The 22259-nt window shown below is 45.0% G+C and overlaps 1 long non-coding RNA gene across 1 annotated transcript in view; it reads left to right on the top strand.

Annotated features, from left to right (window-relative positions):
• The window catches only part of LOC309613644, a 40623-nt gene extending 23237 nt beyond the window's left edge, over positions 1–17386 (top strand). Inside the window, exon 2 of the long non-coding RNA XR_014235829.1 lies at positions 401–17386. This is a non-coding gene — a long non-coding RNA (uncharacterized lncRNA). The remainder of the gene's footprint in view (positions 1–400) is intronic.
• Positions 17387–22259: the final 4873 nt, after the last annotated feature.

Here is a 22259-nt window from a genome sequence, read left to right as displayed (position 1 = left end):
GGCGGGCTGAGCCTGGGGCGTGCGAGGAGCATGGGGGAAGGTGATTGGAAAAAGGTGCATCATGTCCTTCTGCGCAGGCGTCACTAAACCACGGGCCTCTTCATGGGACTCGTGTTCACAAATGAAGGCACTCAGCATAATCCGAGGGTGGAGCTTTCAGTCCTCTGACGTCAGAAGGTCATCAAGGGGACACTGGCGCATGCCCAGTTGGAGGGTCCGTGGTCCAATCTTAACCAGCTCAGCTCAAACTAAGCACAGCTGACTCCAAGTTCCTGGAAAACACCCTGAGCAAACGTCTTATTGTTTAGGCTACTTGCCTCTTGGAGGACAGGCAAGTCCTTGATTAGTGAAGGCAGGTGAAATGGATTTGACTAATGATTACCCACGGTTTCACTTCCAGAAACAGAGGCATGACGCTTCCCCGCGCCCTTGAAGCTAAGTGGGGCGGTGGGACACACTCGAGATGGTCGGTGTGGATGGAAGAGGCATCGTGTGTCACTTCACCGAAGCATTTCACGGCAGGTGCAGGAGCTCCGAGGCTCTCTGCCCTGCACTATGATGTGGGCAGCCGGTGCTGCAAGCTGGAGCCCCGGATGGCTGAGTCTACTCAGTGACACTGCCCTCGAGGGCCACCTAGACCTTCAGTGAACCTCACATGAGAAAAAAAATAAGCATCGAAGTTAATACACAACAAACAAACTTTTGAATTGATTACCACTGAGATTTGGGGGCAGTTGTTACTATAGAGTAACCCCAGCCCTATATGTTTAATAAGGGGCTATAATGATGGGTGGAGGACACTTGTCTTGCAGATGCCTCAGCAGAGCATCCTGGTTCTATTTGGAGTGTATGTCTCAGGTCAATACAATTAAGATGAAACAGTTTTATAATGATTATTTTATTCTTACTTCATATCTTTTCTTGGTGGGGCCCTAGTGGAGATCGCAGGGGCTGGTGAATGCTCTTTCCAAGCCTTTGTTGGCACTACCACTAGTAAAGGGTATTAAGCCAAGAACTCAGGTGTTTGGGGATTTCTTAAGGGCCAACTCTTATTGCGACTTAATTAAGAAGCTCAGCTGAGAAGCATCAGGCTATTAAACAGAGGTTGACGGAGCCCCGGTTGACTCAGAGCTGCATAGAGACACAGCCTTTATTAGTCTTCTTTGCTTCTATGAAAGCAAAGTAGGTTTGTGTTCCACTTGGGGACTAATCCATTCGTCACTGAGAAATCTCTGAGGACAGGCAGGTCCATTTCAAACCTAATTTGCAGTTGGCTTTTCATTTTAGTGGTTTTGGAATGGAATTCATCTGCCTAACCCCTAGAGTGCTTGGTTACCTCATGCAAATATTTAATACCCACAGCGAAATTTCCATAGAACACTAACAATTTGTTTTCCCTGATATCAGCCTCATTTGTCAAAGCTATCGACCCAGGCCCATAAAGAAATGTCACTCTCACCCCCTTTGTAATGGTTTTATGCAAATAGCTTTCATGACAATTCTGGGGAAATGTTTAGGGAGAAAGAAGACAGGGAGAGAGAAGATGACCAAGGTGGCAGACAAATAGAAAGATGGAGGGGAAGGAAGAGGGAAGTGGAGGAGAGATGGGGTCATGGAGAGAAGGGAGGCAGGAAAGAAGGAACAGTTCAGTGCCAGGGGCATAGTAAACTAGACTTTCTCTGCAACACACAGTTCCTTTCCTGGGCACCTCACAGCACTGCCATGAGGACACAAGTAAGACAATGATCCTGAAAGAGTCAAATACAGCTCACAGAATTTCGACACTTACAGTTTGAGCAGAGAGAGAAGAAGCCAGAACAATAATTTTTTGAGTGGAGCAAAGATTACCTGACAGAGGAAGGCATACCTAGGGCTCCACCATGCTTTCCAAGGGGTATATATATGGGCAGGGATGGTTCAAAAGCTTCTAACTGTTCCTGTTGCCTAAACTGATCTGCCTGAGAACACTCTTGCTATGTTGTCAGCAAGTCTGTTCCCTTCTCCCATCCCCCCTTCACAATACTCCTTCTCGAATTTTGCAAAAGAAAGGCATAGTTTCCAGCCATGAAAACCCTTCCCATGGCGCTTTACCTCTAGGTGTACTTACCTCCTAGGCATCAAAAAAGGGACAACTAAGCACGCTGGCATGTGGGCCAGGGTCCCTCTCATCAACACTCCACCATGCTCTCTATTCATCTTTTGAAGAGATGCATTTCCAATATAAATATTCTTTTAATGTTTCAAAATCATCACATTTTGCTCTTTATTTATACTATTTTCATGAGTTGAGTACTACTGATAATTCAATCCAAAATACATTTTTAAACCCTTAGGGACTTCTGTTCACAGTAAACTTTAAAATTTACATATGTATTTGAAGACCACAGGGACAGAGATCTGTTTTACCTGAGCTGCCCCAAAGTGCCCAGGCCACCTGATTGTACAGACTCGTCTCTCAACATGCGGGTGAATCCCAACTTCCAGAGACCACTGGGAACTCCCATATTTGCAAATAGTTCTGTGGCCAAGATTAGGTCCCCTTAAAATGCAGCTAGTCACAGGCTGCCTTCCCACTGAAACAGTTTCATGAATTGTTTTCTGTTTCCATTCGGCCTGTAATGTGTGGCCTCATCCATTTCATTCATCTTGTTGCATTTGCATCTCACTGTTTCATTTTTTCCAAAAGAGCCGTTTCCTGGCTAAGACCATTCATCTTTTAGACTTCTCCAACTTCAAAGGCTGTGCTGAGAGTTTAGCTAAACTACTCCATAATACTGAACATCCCCTGAAAGACTACATTATTATACACAAATATCACAGAAGCCTTTTTTAGCTCTCACACTCAAGTTCACGCGTCTGGTATTATTTATTCCGTTTGGTATCACACTATTCTGTTAATTAGATCTACTAAGTGTATATAGTATTTTACGTGGTCACCAGCACCTCTATAAAATAGTCCCTCTTCCAAACAATAGCCAGGATCCAGGTCTTATCATGGAAAAATAAAAATTAAAACATCCGAACAAATATTCATCTAAATATGGGAAACTATCTGATGAACACAGTTATAGACTATAAAGGTAAAAAATTGAATAAGAAATCAACTGCTCCATAATATTGCTGCCTTAGCATCCATTTTGTGAGGCCAAGCAGCCTTCAGGGGCCTTGGATGGACACTGGCCCCTCCCCCATGCCCTATATGACAGCCTGCAGAATCACAAGTAAATGTAAGTTCCTGATACGACTCCCCCAACGACCCTTATGATAAACACAGCCTAGAGCCTTCCTCTTATGCGCCGTTTAGATCAAATCCCCCCACCCCCTCACAGCCCCGAAGCTTACCAAAACCCTGCTCTTTTTGTTTAAACTGACCAATCTGGCCTTAGTCTAGGAACCCCACAGCGCTCTACCTGCGCACCCTAATAAAGGCACGTGCCCCAGGTCCTGCTGTACCCGCTCTGTCTGCATCCTGCCTTGACCTCCCCAGGTGGCCCCTCCAGGTGTGCCATGTACCATGTACCACCTCCAGGACCTGTGAGTAATCAACCTGTGTATTTCACTTTCCCTGGCAGTCTTCTGTTGAATCTGTTTCATCCAACACCCCGGACTCTATTTAACAAATGTTAAATTAACAAAGTTGCAACAGACTGGAGGTTGGACTTCCTTTCAGAGATCATTGTTCACCAGGAATCTGAATTTTAATCAGTTATTATTTACTTGAACACAACATAGATGGGAGAAAAATTCAGCCCTTTCCGGGTTCCAGATGCTGAGTGGTGGGTCAGCCTTATTCACCAGCTAAGGGGTCTTGTCTCACCCACCAGCTTTGCTGTAGGACAGTCAAATTCATGCCCCAGCAAAGCTACACATCGCTGCTTATGATGGGGTGTGATGGTCATCAGAGCTATTTGCTAAATATACAAGGGCATCCTTCCTCTGGATAGCATTGCACTTCCCCACCATATTTGAAGTTTGGTGCAGCCATGTGACTGGCTTTGCCTGTGACACGTGCGTAGAAGTGGTGTGTGCTATTCTTGAGTCATTCCCTTTAGCCACATTATCATCCACCAGCCATGGTGGTTTAATAGAAACACCTGTCGAGATGAAGCCTGGGTCCCTGAATGAAAACAATGTGCAGAAATCCCTGCTGTTAACAGAGGTGGAAATGCAGCATTTATGAGAATTAACTATTTCTTATTTTAAACCACTGAGATTTGGGGATCTTTTGTTACTGCAGCATAAGCTAGGCCATTCTGACTAATACACAGTCATTTACTAGTTAAAGTTTCATTTACAACTTGTTAAATCTGTAAATTGAAGAGTTCAACTGTGTGCATTTTATTTTGGTTACTGTGCTTTTTTTTCACCTGTAGAACCTCAGTCCTTTGCGTGATCTGCATTTTAATTCTGCCTTTTGGAACAAATTCTGAAAACTGCCAAGCTTGTACTCTCTCCTTGGTATACGACTTCAGAAAGGACCCAGGAGTTACCACCATGATTTATTCTGCTGCCGGCCAAAGCCCTTTGACCATGGGGGTTCTGTGCTCAGGGTACTAATCCTGGAGGCCGGGACCCCTGTAACATTTCTCGGCAATTCCATTTTCTGCTTTGACCCAGGGTCAGAGACACTGGTCAATAAGCCAGCCGGTGTCCATCAAAATTTGATTTAAATAAGAATGTAAACAGGAAGGTCTTTTCAAGAGAAATGTCATGTGCAGCTAATGGAGACCAGAGAACAAGATTCATCAGCCCTGGAAACTCAGGAAAATTGGTGAACCAGACCAAAGGGCATGACCTGTAATCCAATGAAGCTGTGACAGACCCAGATGCCATCCTGCACGTGTCCATTCACCTGGTGATTAGTGAATCCTGAAGGCTGGTGGGAACCTTCACTCCTTTAAGACAACAACAACAAAAATACCCACACTCCAATTTAGATAATCATCCATTGCAGAACAATGAAAAATCTCTTTGTGACTAGAAAGATACTTTTCTCTCTCTGCATGCAATTGCCTCCCCATTTGTCTGAGGCCTTAGCAGATCAGGGATCCAGCATTCTTAAACTCTGAGTGGTACCAGAGCACCTAATCCAGCATCAAAGTCCTGAATGAGGTCAGCTTCTCCTGGAAAATTCTTAAGGGTCTGTATCATCACATTCCAATGGTTCTGGCTTTAATTTTTCCTCGCAATTTCTTAACTGTAGACCTAATTGAAACCACACAAAGCTACTTTATTCCTCTATCTTAAAGGGACAGAAGGACACCTTCTGGAGGAATGAAGGGAAAGAATTGATAACTTGTGGATCCTTTTTGCAGAACCAGCTGAATCTAGAGACCAGCTATTCGATATGTCATCAGAGACCCTCTACAACCCATTGCCATGTGTCTGCAATCCTATGGTCACTGCTCCTTCTGGGCTGAGATACTGGACACCCCTTTTTAAATGTAAACATATAACTGAAAGACTGTATCAGTCAGGACACTTGGTTGCATGCAACAGAAAACTCAAGTTAAATAACTTTAAATTAAAGGAATTTATAACATCAGATAACTAAGAAGTGCAAGGAGTAGTTTGTTAGTTTCAGGCACAGCTGGATCCAGATGCTCAAATAATGTCTTAGGTCCATTCTTAGAGAATCTCTTGTCATGGCTGTAGGACAGACTAAGTCCAGTGGGAAAGGGTCACTGCCTCAGTCCCAGAAGCCACGACAACAGTCTCTTTGCATCTCATTGGTCCTGAGTTTGTTACATGTCCATCCCTGAATCAGTCAGAGTCATCAGGAAAGGAAAGCCCTGCCGTCTTAGTCCACCTGACACCAAGGGTTGGCCAAGCCATTTGGGTGAGAGTTGCGGGATAGTTTCCCAGGGAAACTGGGGTTTGTTTACCAAAAGGTGGTGCAATGGATTCTGGGTAGCCTCCAAAATGTTCATTACAAAAATCGTGTGACTTGAACAGATTTATAAACCGAAGTGGGATGCACAGAATCAAAGTTTCACTATCCTTCTGAACCTATTTACCTGGGTTGACTTCTCCAGTTATGTACCTGTGACCTTGGAAAGAGAAATCCCCTTAGTGTTGGGACACAGGAGAGTTTGCCCTGTGGAAAGGAACAAAAAGGTCCTAACATGGTATACTAACCAAGATTGAGAATGGGAGTGTGGATTTTCCAAATGATAATGTATAGAGGTGATCTCCCCACGATGAGGGGAAAGCAATGTGGGGAGGCAGAGAGGTAATGTCCACAGCACCCAGCCTCCCCTGTGAGCAAATTTCACCTTTTCTCCACCTGCCCCCTCGGTACATCTTCCATGCATAGTCAGGGACCTTTGGTTACAAGAAACAGAAGCCAGCTCTGGCCAACCTAAGTGAAACAAAGTTATGGAAGTTTCACAGACTGGAAGGAAAATCTGAAGAAACATTTTCAAGAAAGATAAAAACCGAGTCAGCTCTGGAGTTCTAGGGGAAATTAACTGATGGGCAGTCTTTTCAGGGCACCACAGTGAGTTCCAGCCAATAGTGGAATGTGTGTCTCTTCTCCTCAGATCCAATTCCCATGTGAGAGAGTGCTTGATTTTTCTAGCTGTAGCCAGGGTGGGAGAGGGGAAGGCAGTCTTGATCCACAGACCCACCAAGGTGCCACCCAGTTGGTGGAGAAAGTAATTCCCTCAAACAAAATCAAGGTACTGTTATCCAAAAAAAAAGGTAGGGGATTCAGGGCATAGATTCTGGCCTGAGAACAAAAGGGAAAAAGAAAAAGAAAGGAAGGAAGGAAGGAAAGAAGGAAGGAAGAAAGGGAGGGAGGGAGGAAAGGAAAGGGAGGGGAGGGGAGGAAAGGGAAAGGAAAGGAAAGGAAGAAAATATTTTAGATGTAAACCACGATTGACCATTGACCACTTTTCGCTTCCCACCTCTATTCTCCATCTCTTCTTGGTTTGCACAGACATAGCCTGAAAAAGTGACTCCCTTCCCGTTATCCACATACACCTTAGAGCCAGTCTTAAGCACGTGCACAAGGACCCAGGCTCCAGAACATTCACTGAAGCTTTATCTGTGACAGTGGATGTCCATCAGTGGGAGGCAATGGCATGAAATACTAGACAGAGGTTAAAATAAACAGGAAATGCAGGCGTGCATGCAAATGCCATAAAGTAGAAAAGATAAGCATGAGCATAGCAAATACCAAATTCAGGGGGTGGTTCTCGGAGGGAGGGAGGGAGGGAAATGTGACGATGGATGGTTACATGAGAAGCTTCAGCTGTATGTGTAAAGCTTGATGTCTTTTGTGGAGTGGTTTGTTGCCTAACGCTTTTCTACATGCGTCAAATACTTAAAAAAAAAAAAAAAAAAAAGAGGGAATTCCCTGGCGGTTCAGTGGTTAGGACTTGCCACTTTCACTGCTGGCCAGGGCCTGGGTTCAATCCCTGGTGGGGGAACTAAGATCCCCCCAAGCCGCATGGCACAACAACAACAAAAAAGAACGAAGCCACGGGCACTCAACCCACGCCCAGGGTCTCGTCTGCTCTGCCCTGAAATGATCTCCGTCCCCGTGAGTCTGCACATCTTTTTAGACGACCTCAGAGGCGTGGGCTGTCGCGCTGATCCCACTTAGCGGAGGCTCACCCCTCCTCCACTTTTCAGGATCCCTTTGGAGTTTTTTGCAGTGTTGTTGGGGAGTGAAGATGCCCTCCTGCCCACGGCGCTTGTCTCATTGTAATTTCTCTATTGATCATCAATCAGGATTCAGGAAGGAACTGCAGGCGCGGCCATCTCCCCGCAGGGACCTGGACATCGTCCAGCTGCACAGAACCAGGAGATCATGGTCAGGTCTGATCCATGCTGGGATCTACATGGGCCCGCAGGTCTGGGCAGCAGTAGGCCGGTGGGGAGGGGGGAGGTCTGACACTCACAGGGAGAGATGCAGCGGGGGACTTGGTGCCCCACCCTGTCTCCATCTCCGGGCCTGGACTGACAGAATCCTAAATCTTCCTCATTGAGGCGGGTGGGGACCCATCTCCGCCCCTCCTTCCCCCCAGCCTGCTGTGAGCCTGGAATTCCGTCATCAGAGACTTTTTCTCTTTTGGCTTTCTACCAGTCGCTTCTCCTTGGTGGGATGGCGGGTGGAGTGATGTTGCCCTACACTGTAGCAGGGGCTTCTGGAGGGCGACGTGGGTCTATCTCTGGGGGTGGAACAGAGGGCAGAGTCGGGCGAGTTGGGAGGAAGGAGAAAGGCCTGTACATTCAAGATCCCACACAAGCTTTCCCTCCTCCTGGCTTTCCTGGGCGCTTACCCAAGTCTATGCTGGGAGGGGTAGGGGGAACGGGGGGGAGAACTGCTTTATCTCAAAGTCTATAGCTACTGTCGCCTCCTGTCACCAAGTATTCTTGGGAAGAGGCTGCCCCAACTGGCTGACCTATGGTTCTTATGGCAACTTTAAGGTTGACAGGAGGGTCCTCCGAGGGCATAACGTGGGGCAGGGGTGTTAAATGGAAACCCACCCCCAGTTCAGCCAGAGCAGCTCTGTTTAACAAATGGATTTTTCTGTAGGATTTCATTTGAAGAAAGTCTTCACACCTAGCAATTTTGCGAATAGCTGCTTCAGTCTAAATTGAGATCATTTCATTTTAAAAACAGTCATTTTGGGGCTTCCCTGGTGGCGCAGTGGTTGAGAATCTGCCTGCCAATGCAGGGGACAGGGGTTCGAGCCCTGGTCTGGGAGGATCCCACATGCCGCGGATCAACTAGGCCCGTGAGCCACAGCTACTGAGCCTGCGCGTCTGGAGCCTGTGCTCCGCAACAAGAGAGGCCGCGATAGTCAGAGGCCCACACACCGCGATGAAGAGTGGCCCCCGCTTGCCGCAACTAGAGAAAGCCCTCGCACAGAAACGAAGACCCAACATAGCAATCAATCAATCAATAAATCTTTAAAAAACAAAAAACAAAAAACAGTCATTTTCAGCAGAACAATTCAGTCAAATATTGTTCTGGTCAGGGCCATATGCCCACTAAAGTTGGCCCCTGTGTATTGGTTGTCTATTGCTGTAGAACAAGTTATCCCAAATTTTAGCAGCTTAAGGTAACACACATTATTATCTACAGTTCTGTGGGTCAGGAATCTGTGTGTGGCTTAGCTCTGTCCTCTGACTCTGGGTTTCTCACAGGCTACAATCAAGGTGTCTGCTGGGGCTGTGGTCTCATCGAAAGGTTCGCCTGAGACTGGGGATCTGCTTCCAAGCTGACTCTAGTGGTTGTTGGTAGGATTTTTTCCTCACGGGTTGTTGATCTGAGGGCCTCTGCTCTTTGCTGGCTGCTGGCTTGCTTCTTTACCGCATGGGCCTCCCCAAAGGGAGCTTACAACATGGCAGCTGGCTTCCTCAGCGTGAGTAGCTGAAAGGGCAAAAGAGTGTGAGAAAGGCTGAACCCCATGGGGCTGAATTTGTTCAACCCCAATTTCAGGAGTGACATTCATTACTTTCACTGTATTCTACTTGTTGGAAACAAGTAATCAGGTCCAGCCCACACTCAAGGAGGAAATCACACAAGGACATAATACCAGGATGGGAGTCATTTTAGAAGCTGCCCGACACACCATGTCTGACAAAATTTTGGAGAGTTGTTAGACGCAATTGTGAATAATTAACAGATTGCATTTTCTTCTGTTTCCCAATTTTAGGAGAGATCTCTCTCCTGGAAATAGCCCTTGTTCACACAATGGTTATGAACAGAAATTCTTTTGCTTTGCTGGCCTCAAACTCATAGGAAAATGTGACATTTCAGGCAAAGTGTTCCTCGCTTGTTAGCTGAATTATGTCTTTTTCCCCTTAACTTATGATTTTATGGAATGTTGAAGCGGATGGGAAAATTGGATTGGGTTTTCTTTTTTCTTTTTTTTCCCTTCTTTAAGGGGAAAAAACTTGGCTAGAGTTGAGTGCCTCTTAATCCCCAATAGAAATCTGACATTTTCATTTTGCTTTTTCACCCTCTCTAATCCTCACACAGCCCAAGGTGGGGGAGGGGTGCATCCCTCCAGCAGAGTTACAATAATCCCACCCAGTAATAACAAAGACATGCCTGAGGGTTCCAGTGGAGATTGAAATGTCCCAAGCCCATCTCTTTTCTAAGGTGATGAAAAGTTGATCTGGGCATGGCCCCAAGTGTTACTTCTCAGATTCCAAGTGGCATTGTCCCTGGCACCTCGCCCTGCAGGGAAGGGGGATGCTTGTTAAGGGTGGGCTTCACCAAATGAGCAGGAGGGGTGACCAGGCACCAGGCGTGACCAGGCACCAGGCTTGGGGGATTCAGGATCCCTGCAGCAGTTTCTCACTGGGGCAGCTGTTTGGTTCTGGCAAAGACCAGGGCACCATGGAGATGAGGAAATAGGCAAAGAAAATGAGTCATCCTAGCTCAGAGCCCAGAAAATGCATGCTAATGCCTTCATACAGACAAAAATAAGATTATAAGAGATTGAGTGCAGAAAAAGCCCAACCTCAAATGGTACTTCTGTTTAATCCATCCTCTCAGAAACCCAATTGTTTGCCGAGATCCAAGGTGTCAAAGAGAAAACCATCACATTAGTGAAGTTGTTTTTAAGTTAATTCTTTCCTTTCCGCAACTAATACTCCACTAGGGTAGACAGCACCAGCCCTCATCCACCTTCTGGCTTCCCCTCCCCTCCCAGCCCCACGGGAGGGTCACACTTTCTCAAATCTTGAAGTGATGTGTAGACATGATCTTGCATGGGCAATGGAATCTGAGAGGAAGTGACATTGTTTGCAGGTAGAATCATTAAAGAGCTGATGTATGATTCTCCTTAGTCTCTGGCTGTGCCATGGGGATCGTGGGAACACATACTGATATGGTGACATCATAATGTGGTGGAGCCTCTGTCAGCCTAGATCCCTGAGAGTTTATAATAAACAGAGCCCCTCTACCAACCCTGTTAAACATAGAGAATGAGTTTTGTCGTGCAAAATGTTGCTGTTGTTATTGCAACATCACCTTGCCTATCCTGACTCATGACTGCATCCTGCACCCCAGTCTCCTGTTATAGAGACATTAAAAGCTCACAACTTCGCCTAAACTTAGACTCAAATTAAGACTGGTTCTCAAGTTCCTCCAAACAAAAACAGAGAATGGTTACAGACAAGACAGCAGCTAAGTTCAGCCAACGGGAAACGCTGCCCCCAAACTTGAACACAATGAAAAGGAAAGGAGCATTTAAACGCTCTGTCACTGAGAACAGACACTTCAATGGTTCTGTCAATGGAGATCCAAAGTTGAAAATAGCCAAATGTACACCTTTCAAGGTCTATATTTCACATGAAACAACAGGAGGAATGAACCTGCGGGACTAAGGTGCTTGGTGCCATTTGGGAATTATTTGAGCTAAATAATTGCCATCATACACATTATGGTGCATATTTTTTATTTGGATCTTTTAAGAAATAGGAAGGAGACAGTAAGAAAAAATACATTCTACACAAGAGACTGGACTAACCACAGCCTCAGAAATCAAAGGAGTGTAGATTGCTTTTGTTCCCATAATAAGTAGGCTGTGAATAAATGCGAGAAGGTTCCAAAATTATGAGTATGAAGCATTAAAACTATAAGCATCAACTCAGTGTAGTAGATAAATGTTGTTTTTGCTCCCCAGCATTCATTCACATAACTTTTAATAAAATCATGACCCCTTTTACTTTCTTGGGGGTCTATCCCCAGCCCACACTGGAAAGCATTGATTCTACCCTCAGCTCCAGGAATGAATTATTATGGGCTTAGTTCAGAAACCTATTTCATTCTGCCCAGCCTCTTGTTCAGTTCAGAGAGGAATAGAAACCTAACAGAGCCCTGTAACGAATAGTCCCAGAATCCTGTTGGGTCATTAAAAGCTAATCCATATTTTTCTCACTCGTGAATCTGCAGGTTAACTGATGCATCTTTGCTTCAGACGTCAGGTCAGGTTCAGCTCCACATCTTTATCCTGGGCTCCTAGGTTGCTCAGAGCCTGTCCTTCTCATGGCCCTACCTTAAGGACAACAGCCCAAGCATCCCACACAAACATATTTAAGGGGTCTTCTCACGTCACATCCACTCATATCCCATTGGTCAAGTCACATAACCAAGACCAAAGTCCCTAAGATGAGGATGGAGCTCCGCCCACTCTCCAGGGAAGCACCAAGAGGCCACATGGCAGAGGAAAGGGACTGGGAACACGAATCCAATCTACTGCACCCACTCAGCTCTGAACCACTTAGCAACAAGAGCAATTACCTTCCTCTTCTGTTGAGTTGGGTTTTCATGTTATTTGCAACGCAGAGGACGCCGACCAGACTCTCAGCAGGCCTCATGGTTCCTGGCCACACTGGCACACGTGTTAATTTCTTTCCGAAGCACCTCAGAGACTCTCTAAGGGAAACCTTAGCTGGTGAAAGATCAATGACAGATGACAACAGAGATGAGGATAAAATTGTAGGATACAAGCCCTTCTTGCTTCCAAGGTGGTATTTGGGCACTGACTTTGAGCTGTGAACACGAACATCAGAAAATTCAGCCTGAGGCCAAGGCCACCCTGAATTAAAGGACTTACTGAATCAAAGACTTACGAAATGAAATGAGCTCCTATTCCTTCCAGACATTCACGGTCACTAAAACACACAGTCCTCTTGTCCTCTTGTTGACACTATGAATTGCTGTATAGACGTGAATCAGACAGCTGAGCCATGCCTACGAATGGAAAGGACTTGGGAACTGTTATTGATCCTCTGTTTCCATCCCTCAGAACATCTTAAATGTAAATGAAGCTGGTCCAATTGACCACTATTAGCCAAGATCCTTCAGGGCCAGGGCTTCCGCAACACAAGGGTTAGGGAAGCACCCACTAGGGCTAGCCTGCTAGGGTCTGACCCCAGCTCCTCCTCTTCCAGGCTGTGAGATCCTGGGCAAGTGGCTTCACCTGTCTCTGAGTCTCCTTATCTGTATAATGGATCCATCACCCTCACGTCATGGGATGTGGCTAAAATCACAGACTCTGGAGTCCGAGTTCCGGGGTTGCCATCGAAGCTCCTCTCCTTCCCAGCCATGTGACCTGGGCAAGTGACTTCAACTTTCCATCCCCCAGTTTCCTCAATTGTAAAATCCGGATGATAATAGCGCCCAGCTCGCTGCATTAATTTGAGGATTAAATGGGTTAATAAAGTGCTCAAAAGAGTTCCTATCACATATTTATCATTCAATAGGTATTGCTATTACTATTAAAAGTAGTAGTACTAACGGAATTTTCCTTCCTCTTACGAAAACAGAATTAATCACAATATTATGATAAGTATGATGACAATTTCACCTGGTGCAAACTAACAGTGACCTTTATTGAGGGACTTTGTTGTAGGTGCCTGGCACTCTGCTAAACCACTACTATGCATTACCACATTCATTCTCAAATCTTTCTGATGAGGAGGAGGAGGAGGAGGATGGTGACAGATACGACAATGCATTCTCCATCACAGAAGAGAACTATGAGGCTCGGAGATGTCCAGGGACCTGAGTGATTAAGGTCACACAACAAATCGTGACAGATCCAGGATTTAAACACAGGCCATCTGGTTTCAGAGCTCAAGTCTCCCTATCTCACTATTTTGCTTTCTCAGAATAGGAAAGGTAAGATAATAGGAAAGATAAGAATGAATGTTCATTCATTCAGTAGTATTTATTGAGTCTCTCCCATGTGCCAAGCATAGAACAAGACAGGGAAGGTGCACTCACCTGTCTATCTATCCATCCATCCTTCCGTTCACTCATCTATCCATTCTTCATCAACCGTCATTCCATCATCCATCCATCTGTACACAACACCCGATAGTTCTAAGATGTAATGCCTCTATCCCTAGCAGAGTCATGGGATGAACCATGGGTCTCCCTAAGAGGCTTCACCATATCCTTTTCACTGGCCCTACTGTGTCCAGACTCTATTCCTTAGTCCATTATGCCAATCTCTGCTGCCCCAGATGCTAAGATTCACACCCCATCTCCAAGATACAAACGCCTCCTCTGGATTCCCAGTTGGTCACTGGTTGGGAGTTTTGATACATCTTGTTGCTGCCCAGGGACTGACCATGGCACAGCTGGTCTATTATCAGGTTTCCCTGGCTCAGGGCTCCAAACCAGTCAAGTCGTCTGCACACCTCAAGATGGGAACGGTTGCAGGCTGGATAGTTGAGTGCCATGATACTTACTTTTCAGCCTCAGGCACTTCGTCAGCTGTGTCTTCATTTTTTAAAACACCATGAATTAACAGTGGCTTAAATTTTAAGATTTATTTGGTTTCAACTGGGCTACTGGACTCAGAAATATATCTGGACCAAATATATCTTTCAAGAATATTTGAATGGATCTTGTCATGTTAAAGTTGAATCTTTAAAGAAAATATACATATTTAATTCTTTAATGAGCTGGATGCTGAGGTTTGGCGGGGGAGGTTTGAAAGAAAGTTTGACATTTAGCTTTGAATCTGTGATTGACAGTCTAGTTAATTAGCACAGTTCATTTAGATGTTTGGTTTAATTCAGGTGACTAAAAAATACTTATTCATAGAATTAAATATATATACTAAGTAGTCACATTTCAAAATTTTTGGAAAATAAAATTTGGGGTGGAAAAATGGAGGTTGTGATTTATAATACAGGGTTTTCCATTGCAGAGCTCTGGTGGTTTGTTCTCCTGCAGTATTCATGTTGGTTCCATGGTGTTTCATAGGGACAAGATCACAGGTCTCTGTAATGCAGATCCCATTTTATACATTTAAAGGAGAGAAGGAAGAGTAAGAGAAGTAAGGCAGGGACATATGCAGCTGCTTGTTTGCTTTTACTGGAAGATAGGACATTACAAAAAAAAAAAAAAAAGAAAAGAGGAAGAGGGAAGGAAAAATCAAAAGTGCTGATTAGAGAAAACTGAGCAGAGACACGATTGATTAGGTTTGTGTAAGAGCTTGCTTGCCTGTCCAATATTCCTTCTTTCCTTCTTTCTTTTTAACTTAAGACTTATTTTTATTTCAAGAAGCAGTATTCCCAGCTAAAAACATTTACCAGGTTCCCTTTCATCCTGGGTATACAGATCTAGCCAATGGTTACTAAACATAAGCTACAGGGTGGTAACCCTAGGAAAATTCTTGAAAGGGAGCTAAGTCAGCAGACGAGTGCCCTTTGCCATTGTTTGTCTTCTGAAATTTGGTCTTGTTGGCTGGAGCTCTGGCAGCCATCTTGAGACCATGAGGACAGGACTCACACTAAAGATAGAGGAGTAGAAAGCCAAAAGGAGCCTGGTCCCTGATATTATCATGGAGCCATTATAATATCCCAGGACTGCCTACCTCTAGAGTTGTTTGACCTGAGGAAAAATAACCCCCCAAATTACGGGGCTTGGGAAGAAGCGTCTCTGTAACTTGTAAAGTAAACCTCAAGAAACTTTATCTCTATTTTTCAACCACCCATAACAAACCACCCACTAAGGTGACAGTGTGTGTACTTCTCTTTCCAGGTGAACTCTTTTTTGAACTGAAATGACAGATTTTTCTGCTACTTTTTCCATTTGCATGGAAAATGTCAAATTATAATGTATAATTTTCATTTCACCGTACTAACAAATCCTTTGTCGAAGTCAGTAACTAAAGAGCTCATCCAAGAAGTAATTTCCTGATCATCAAATTTTTGAATAGATATATATTTTAATTTGCTACCCCTGCTGGGATGCCTGTTGCCATCTGTGTTAAACTCTGGAGATTTCACTGTTATTTTTCTGAGATTGATACAAGTCAGCCTTCAGATAACCTTCCTATGCATTTGTTAAGAGGCATCATAGAATCAGGAAATCAAGAGCTGGAAGGAACTTTAATTAAAGTTGAGATTTGCTTATGTAGTAGGGATAAAGTTTATAGAAGTTGTCAGGTGTCAAGGCACACCAGAACCTTGTTTGGTACTAGAAAAAACTATAGATATTCCAGAATTTTCCCTGGGGTGGGGGTGAGCTTCCTGCCCCTCTACGCAAATCTTTCTGATCCAAGCATCTCTTAGATTCCATTCCTCCCACTTATTTAGTTTGGATCAGCCATGGGTATAACCGAAGGTGATCCAGTCAGAATTAATCCCAGGTCTTTTGTGGAAGCTACTGGAAAACAAGCACCCTTTTGTCTGAGAATCTCAATGGATGCAAGGATGCAGACACTGGGGACCTCTTGCCCACAGCAGGTCCCTGAACCAATACCAACATGTCCTGATGACTTGATCTGAGTGCTGAATCCAGCTGTAACTGACACCTGCCTAAAATGACCATGTACCTTACTGTCCAACCCAAGAGACTTGTGGAAATAAATGGGAGCACTATTTGTAATTATTACAATGATTAATTAGCAGGCATAAATCAGGGCTGTCCTGGGCAAACTCTTGACTGACTTCTCAGTCACACGAGACAAGAAATCCTGTTCTTGATAAAGCTACTCTACATTCCCACAATCATGTCTTCTGTTTAAGTCAGCCAGAGGGTGGTTCTGTGCCTTATTGATAGGTTGACAAAAGAATTTTTTATTCAAATTGGGTCACTTTGGAGAGTGAAAGAGGCTGCTATTAATAAATTAAGGAGGCAAACAGGCCCACACGGGGACTTCCCCACTCAGACCAGGACATATGCTCACCCTCAGTACCGAGCATCCTGAGTGCCGGGCCCCAAGCTGGGCACAGAGGATTCCAGGATGAATAAGGCATGAAGGCACAGGTGCCTTCCTAGAGGCATTCACTGTGTTAGTAAGAGACATAAACACCTAAAACCACAATGGCAGCAGCAGATGCTGCAGGAGGGACCACAGGTGAAAGCTATCTGCTCAGCTGCCCCTTTGAATTGTGATCACGTTTTCCGTGTTTGCTTTTGTTCAGTAAAACCTGGCGAGGACGGATTGCTGAGCACAGCTGACTTGACCTCCTCCCTTCCTCTGGCATTTCCTGAAAAATTCCAGCACTTCGAATAAAAATGGCAGGCCATCTGTGGTTTAATATTTGAGCTCCTTTCTGTCCCTCTAAGATGAGAATTTCAGCCCAGGAGGCTTAGAGATGGAAACCTGTCATCCTTGGGTCAGGAAGACGGCGGGGATGGAACCAAGAAAAGGCTCAGCCTCCCTCTCCACCTTTCCCATCACGTCCTCTCTGGATCAGATCGGCTCTTTTTTTTTTCTCATTTCTGCTTGGTCATTCACTAGCTGTGTGATCTTTTTCTTTTTTAAAACATCTTTATTGGAGTATAATTCCTATAAAATGTTGTGTTAGTTTCTGCTGTATAACAAAGTGAATCAACTATATGTATACATATATCCCCATATCCCCTCCCTCTTGCGTCTCCCTCCCACCCTCCCTATCCCACCCCTCTAGGTGGTCACAAAGCACCAAGCTGATCTCCCTGTGTGATGCAGCTGCTTCCCACTAGCTAGCTATTTCACATTTGGTAGTGTAGATATGTCAATGCTATTCTCTCACTTCGTCCCAGCTTACCCTTCCCCTTCCCCTGTCCTCAAGTCCATTCTCTATGTCTGCATCTTTTTTCCTGTCCTGCCCCTAGGTTCATCAGAACCTTTTTTTTTTTTTTTTTTTTTAGATTATTGGGGTGGGTCACCCTCCCATGCTCATCGACTTTTCTTCTGAAATTGAAACATTATCGTGACTTTCCTCTGCAGAGCCTTCAATGAAATTTGGTGGGATTTCTTATCCACACAGTCAAACCTGTTATCTATTGTTAAGTCATCTCCACATGATCCCCAGGCTGTCCGGACCAGGCTGCAGGGCTGGCCAAGAGGTCAGCAGTGGGCATCACTGGGGGTGTCAGGATGGTCACGTCATCATTTGCTTCCTGATTTACAGACACACAAGGGCTTCCTGCATCCTGCCCTCCACTGACCCCTGCTACAGTTTTGGTCCTAATACCACCCTTGACTGCAAAAATAGAAAGTACCCTTTAATAAACCATCAACCTATGTTGTTTCCAGGCAATATATTCAGAAGGCTTAAACATCAAAATAACATAAAAGGGTACGCATTTAATGGGTTCACCCCACTCTGAGTACCCCACTTCGCTCAAAGGTAGGTACTGTCCTGGTTTCCAGCGTAGCCTTCAGTGTTCTTCATGCGAACACAAGCATTATAAACGTACATAACCTCACATTCTCTCCTTATATACACAAAAACACCATTCTGTATATATTGCTATGCATCTTGCTTTTTACCGTTTACAAGATCTTATATCCAACAATATTTATACCATAATCCTGTATCTTTATTTTAACCATTCCATGTTTCAGTGTGTGGACAGTTCATCATTTTTGTTTGTTTAAGTTTTTGTTTTTAACAAGTATCCTGTAGTGGCAAATTTCTCTTGGTGCCTCTGTTTGGTTCTTGCAAACAATATTGTGATTTGTAACCTTCATCAGTAAGTATTTGCACACAAATACCTGCAACATAAACCCCCAGGGTTCGGATTGGCTGGCTCAAAGAGTAAACGCCTTTGTCCATTTTGTAGATATCGCTAAAATGTCCTCAAAGGGGCGGCACCATTTCACCCCCACTAGCCACTTCTGGGAATGCCTGTTTCCCCGCAGCTTCATCAACACGGAATATTGTCAAACTTTTGCATTTTTGCTGTAAGGGAAGAGAAAAATGGTACCCCAATCTAATTTGTCATGATCAAAACCATCTATATTAAAAAGTCGTCTAGGAGGCCCTAAATCAAGTAGCCCCACTTGGCATCACTGGTCACACTCAGGAAGGAGGACAGACGGTGCTGACCCTGCTGTACCTGCCACAGGACAGTCCCCAGGGCAGCGAGGAGTTTTTGTTTTGGGAAAGATACAGAAAATATGCCAAAGAGCTGCCTGTATTGAATGGCCAGCACGCCGATGCTGGCCTCTTTTCCAAAACTTGTCACTTGAGGGAAAGCAGAGGTTCAGTCTCTCTGGCCAACCTGAGCAGTACAAGCTGCGTGCCAGGTTACCAAGGGGACTTGTTGAACTGGAACATACCTCGCCACCCGACAGTGAGTGGCCGTATTTTCTTTCCCCGGGATACTACTGGATTTCATACTGATGACCTCAACAAGAGAAAGGCACGTGCCTAACAGCTAATATCTCCAGAACACGTGTTTCTGCTCAATTTTTGCCTCTTTATTGCTCTGTCTGACGCTGCGATTCTTTCTGCTCCATAACAGCCTAAACCCACTCATCTGTCTTCCATCTAATTCAAGTTGAAGTCTATTAGGCAAACTAATTCCTGGCCTACTTATGTCCCTTTTCACAAATCACTGTAGCTGATTCTCCTGCACTGCAGGTTTTTTCTTTTCAGGAACCAATAGCTGAAAAAATTCTGATGATGCGAAAAGAGATCTCATACTCTTTTTCATGTCGGTTTAAATAACAGGTGACAATTTGGAATCCCCTTGGGACAACGTGTCCATCTGGCATAAACAATATACTGAGTTTTTTTTTAAAGAAACCACAAAGCAGGAGAAGGTGTCTACCTTTACTTCCACAAACACAAAACTAATTCTTTGGAAATCTGTATGTCTCTGGATAAACTCATACCACCTCACTCAGATAAAACCCAAATCCTCACAGTGGCCTACAGGTGTGGTCTGGTCTCCCCACCTCTCTGGCCTTTTCTGTATACCTGTCTCCTTCCTTCACTCTGCTGTGGCCACACTGTTCACGCTCTGCTACTCAAAGATGCCAGTCATGCTCCTGCCTCAGGGCCTTTGCACTTGCTGTTCCCTCTGTCTGGAATACACTCTCTCCCCACATATTAGCCCGTGTCCCTCCATCACTGCTTTCAGGTCTCTGCTCCATGTCAGCGTCCTCTGAGGAGCCCACTTGCATCCCAAACCCACCCTCCCCTGCCTCACTTTCCTTCTTAGCACGTGCCACCTCCTGGTTCCCTCCAGATACATTGTATCTTGTTACTGATTGTCCCTGACCAGAGGTGAACCCCTAGTGTCAGGAGCTTCACTGATCCCCTGCTTTACACCTGGAGCCCAGGACAGTGCCTGACACATAACTGACAATAACTTCTTGAATGAATGAATGAATGAATGAGAGATCCAGGGTTTCACTGGGAAACCAGGCAAAACAGAGCAGTCACGGGAGCCCCAAATGCCAAGCGAAGTAGGTTACGTGAACTTTAAAGTGTCCATAAAAAAAAAAGAAAGCCAAAACCACAGGGTTCTATGAAACCTTTTTTCTTTTTAAGTGTAATACCTCCCAATCTTTATGTTTTTTGGAAGAAGCCAAGTAAGTACACTTTCATCAGCCTTGACTGTTTTTTTTTTTTTTTTTAATAAGCGTTTCTTTGCCTGCCCAGCAGCCACTGAAGCTCCTGGGTCCCCCAGATGCCTGGTCGTGGGGTCGTTTGCACTTTAGGGAAAACGAGGCCAACGTGAGAAGTCGCTGCCTTTGTCAGTCAAGGCCAAGACCCACAGCACCAAATGTCAGCCAAAGACGGGCTCTGTAATAAAGGCTGCTCTGCTGGAACATTTTGCATAATTGGAAGGTGAGGTTAACAGCACTAAGGAAAACTAACGTGGACCTCCAACGGTTTGTGGCAGATGCTGGAAAATAGAGCAGAGGGCGTCCAACCAGCTCAGCCTGACTCTGTTATTTACTTATTTTTCAAGAGCAATGGAGCAACGTGGGCGGGAGTGGGAAGGACACAGCAGGTTTGGGGAAAGTCACGGCTGTGGAGTCAGGTCAAGGACTGGGTTGAAGTTCACCTGTCCTCTCTGCAGATGTGTGGCCCGTGGTGGCCTCTCCCCAGGTTGTAAAAGTGGAACAACGTTGATGAGAAGACTTTCTGCCTGTTTAATTAAGCCCGGGGGTAGGTGGGTGTGGGACAGGGTTGGGTGTTATTTGTTACTGCAGCAGCATCTTGCCTGTCCTGACAGATGCAAATTCTTCTGTGGTCAACCGAATAATGAACCCCTCCAAAAGCTGTTCACATCCTAAGCCCCAGAACTTGTGAATATGTTACCTTCCATGGAAAAAGGGTCTTTGCAGATGTGATTAAGGGTCTTGAAATAGGAAAATTAACCTGGATTATTCAGATCGGCCCAAAGTAATTTCAAGGGTCCTTGCAAGTGGGAGGAAGGAGGGTCAGAGTCAGAAAACAGGCGACGTGACCACAGAGGTAGAGAGAGAGATTGGAAAATGCTACACTGCTGGGTGTGAAGATGGCAGATGGGCCATGAGTCAAGGAAGGCAGGTGGCTTCTGGAAGCCAGAAAAGGCAAGGAAACAGATGGTCCCATCAAGCCAACCCACTTTATTTATTGATTTTTTTATTGGAGTATTTTTGCTTTACAATGGTGTGTTAGTTTCTGCTGTACAACGAAGTGAATCAGCTATATGTATACATATGTCCCAACCCACTTTAGACTTCTGGTCTCCACAACTGTAAGAGAATAAACTTGTGCTTCAAGACACTAAGTTTGGGGTAATTTGTTACAACAGTAATAGGAAACTGATACATCTCCTGATGATTTTGTAAAACAAGCAACGCTTCAACAACCCTCCTTCTCCACATCTCTTTGTTATGTGTGGGTGTTCATCAAATTTAGATTTTTAAACAATGGATGCCTTCTACAAGATCATTTTCTTTTTTAAGAGAGAAAATGAACTGCTAAAGAAAATGCCATTGAGAAGTTCTGAAATGTCTGAGATTAAATACACAATACCACTTACTAATCCATCCCTCTCAGTTTAATACACAAGCTCCAGGTAACTGCCATCCGCTCTCCCCATGACATTTTTGTTGAATCCGGCACAATTGTTGGCCCGGGATGGAGAGCCCTCAGACCTGGCCTGAAGGAGCTCACAGAGACGAGACCCCCTTACTGAGGAGAGATGAACCCAGGCGTCTCCATCCCCACCCTGTACTTGCCCTAACAGCAAACATGCCCCCTCCCTTGCATTTAGATCCACAGCTGCAGGAAATGGCAGGACAATCACCTTGCAGGGTGTCAGAGCCCCAGTGTCGCTTTGCATTTTGCTCCCCTGCATTTAACCCAGGAGGGGGTTAGGGAAAGTCACAAACCACCGGCACAATGAACAGTCCCCAACCTCGCCAACTTTTGTCCAGCCTGTCTGCATGTTCCCTGCGTTTGTGGCTTAACCCCTTTTCTTTCATTTTTCTCCCCAGGAACCCAAGAGGGAGCAGGCCTGTGGACCAGGCAGGATTCTTAATGGCTGGTTT

This window comes from Balaenoptera borealis, assembly GCF_965194805.1.
Source record: "Balaenoptera borealis genome assembly, chromosome: 16".
In the NCBI taxonomy this organism is placed as follows: Eukaryota; Metazoa; Chordata; class Mammalia; order Artiodactyla; family Balaenopteridae; genus Balaenoptera; species Balaenoptera borealis.
This window is presented reverse-complemented; position numbering and strand designations above follow the sequence as displayed.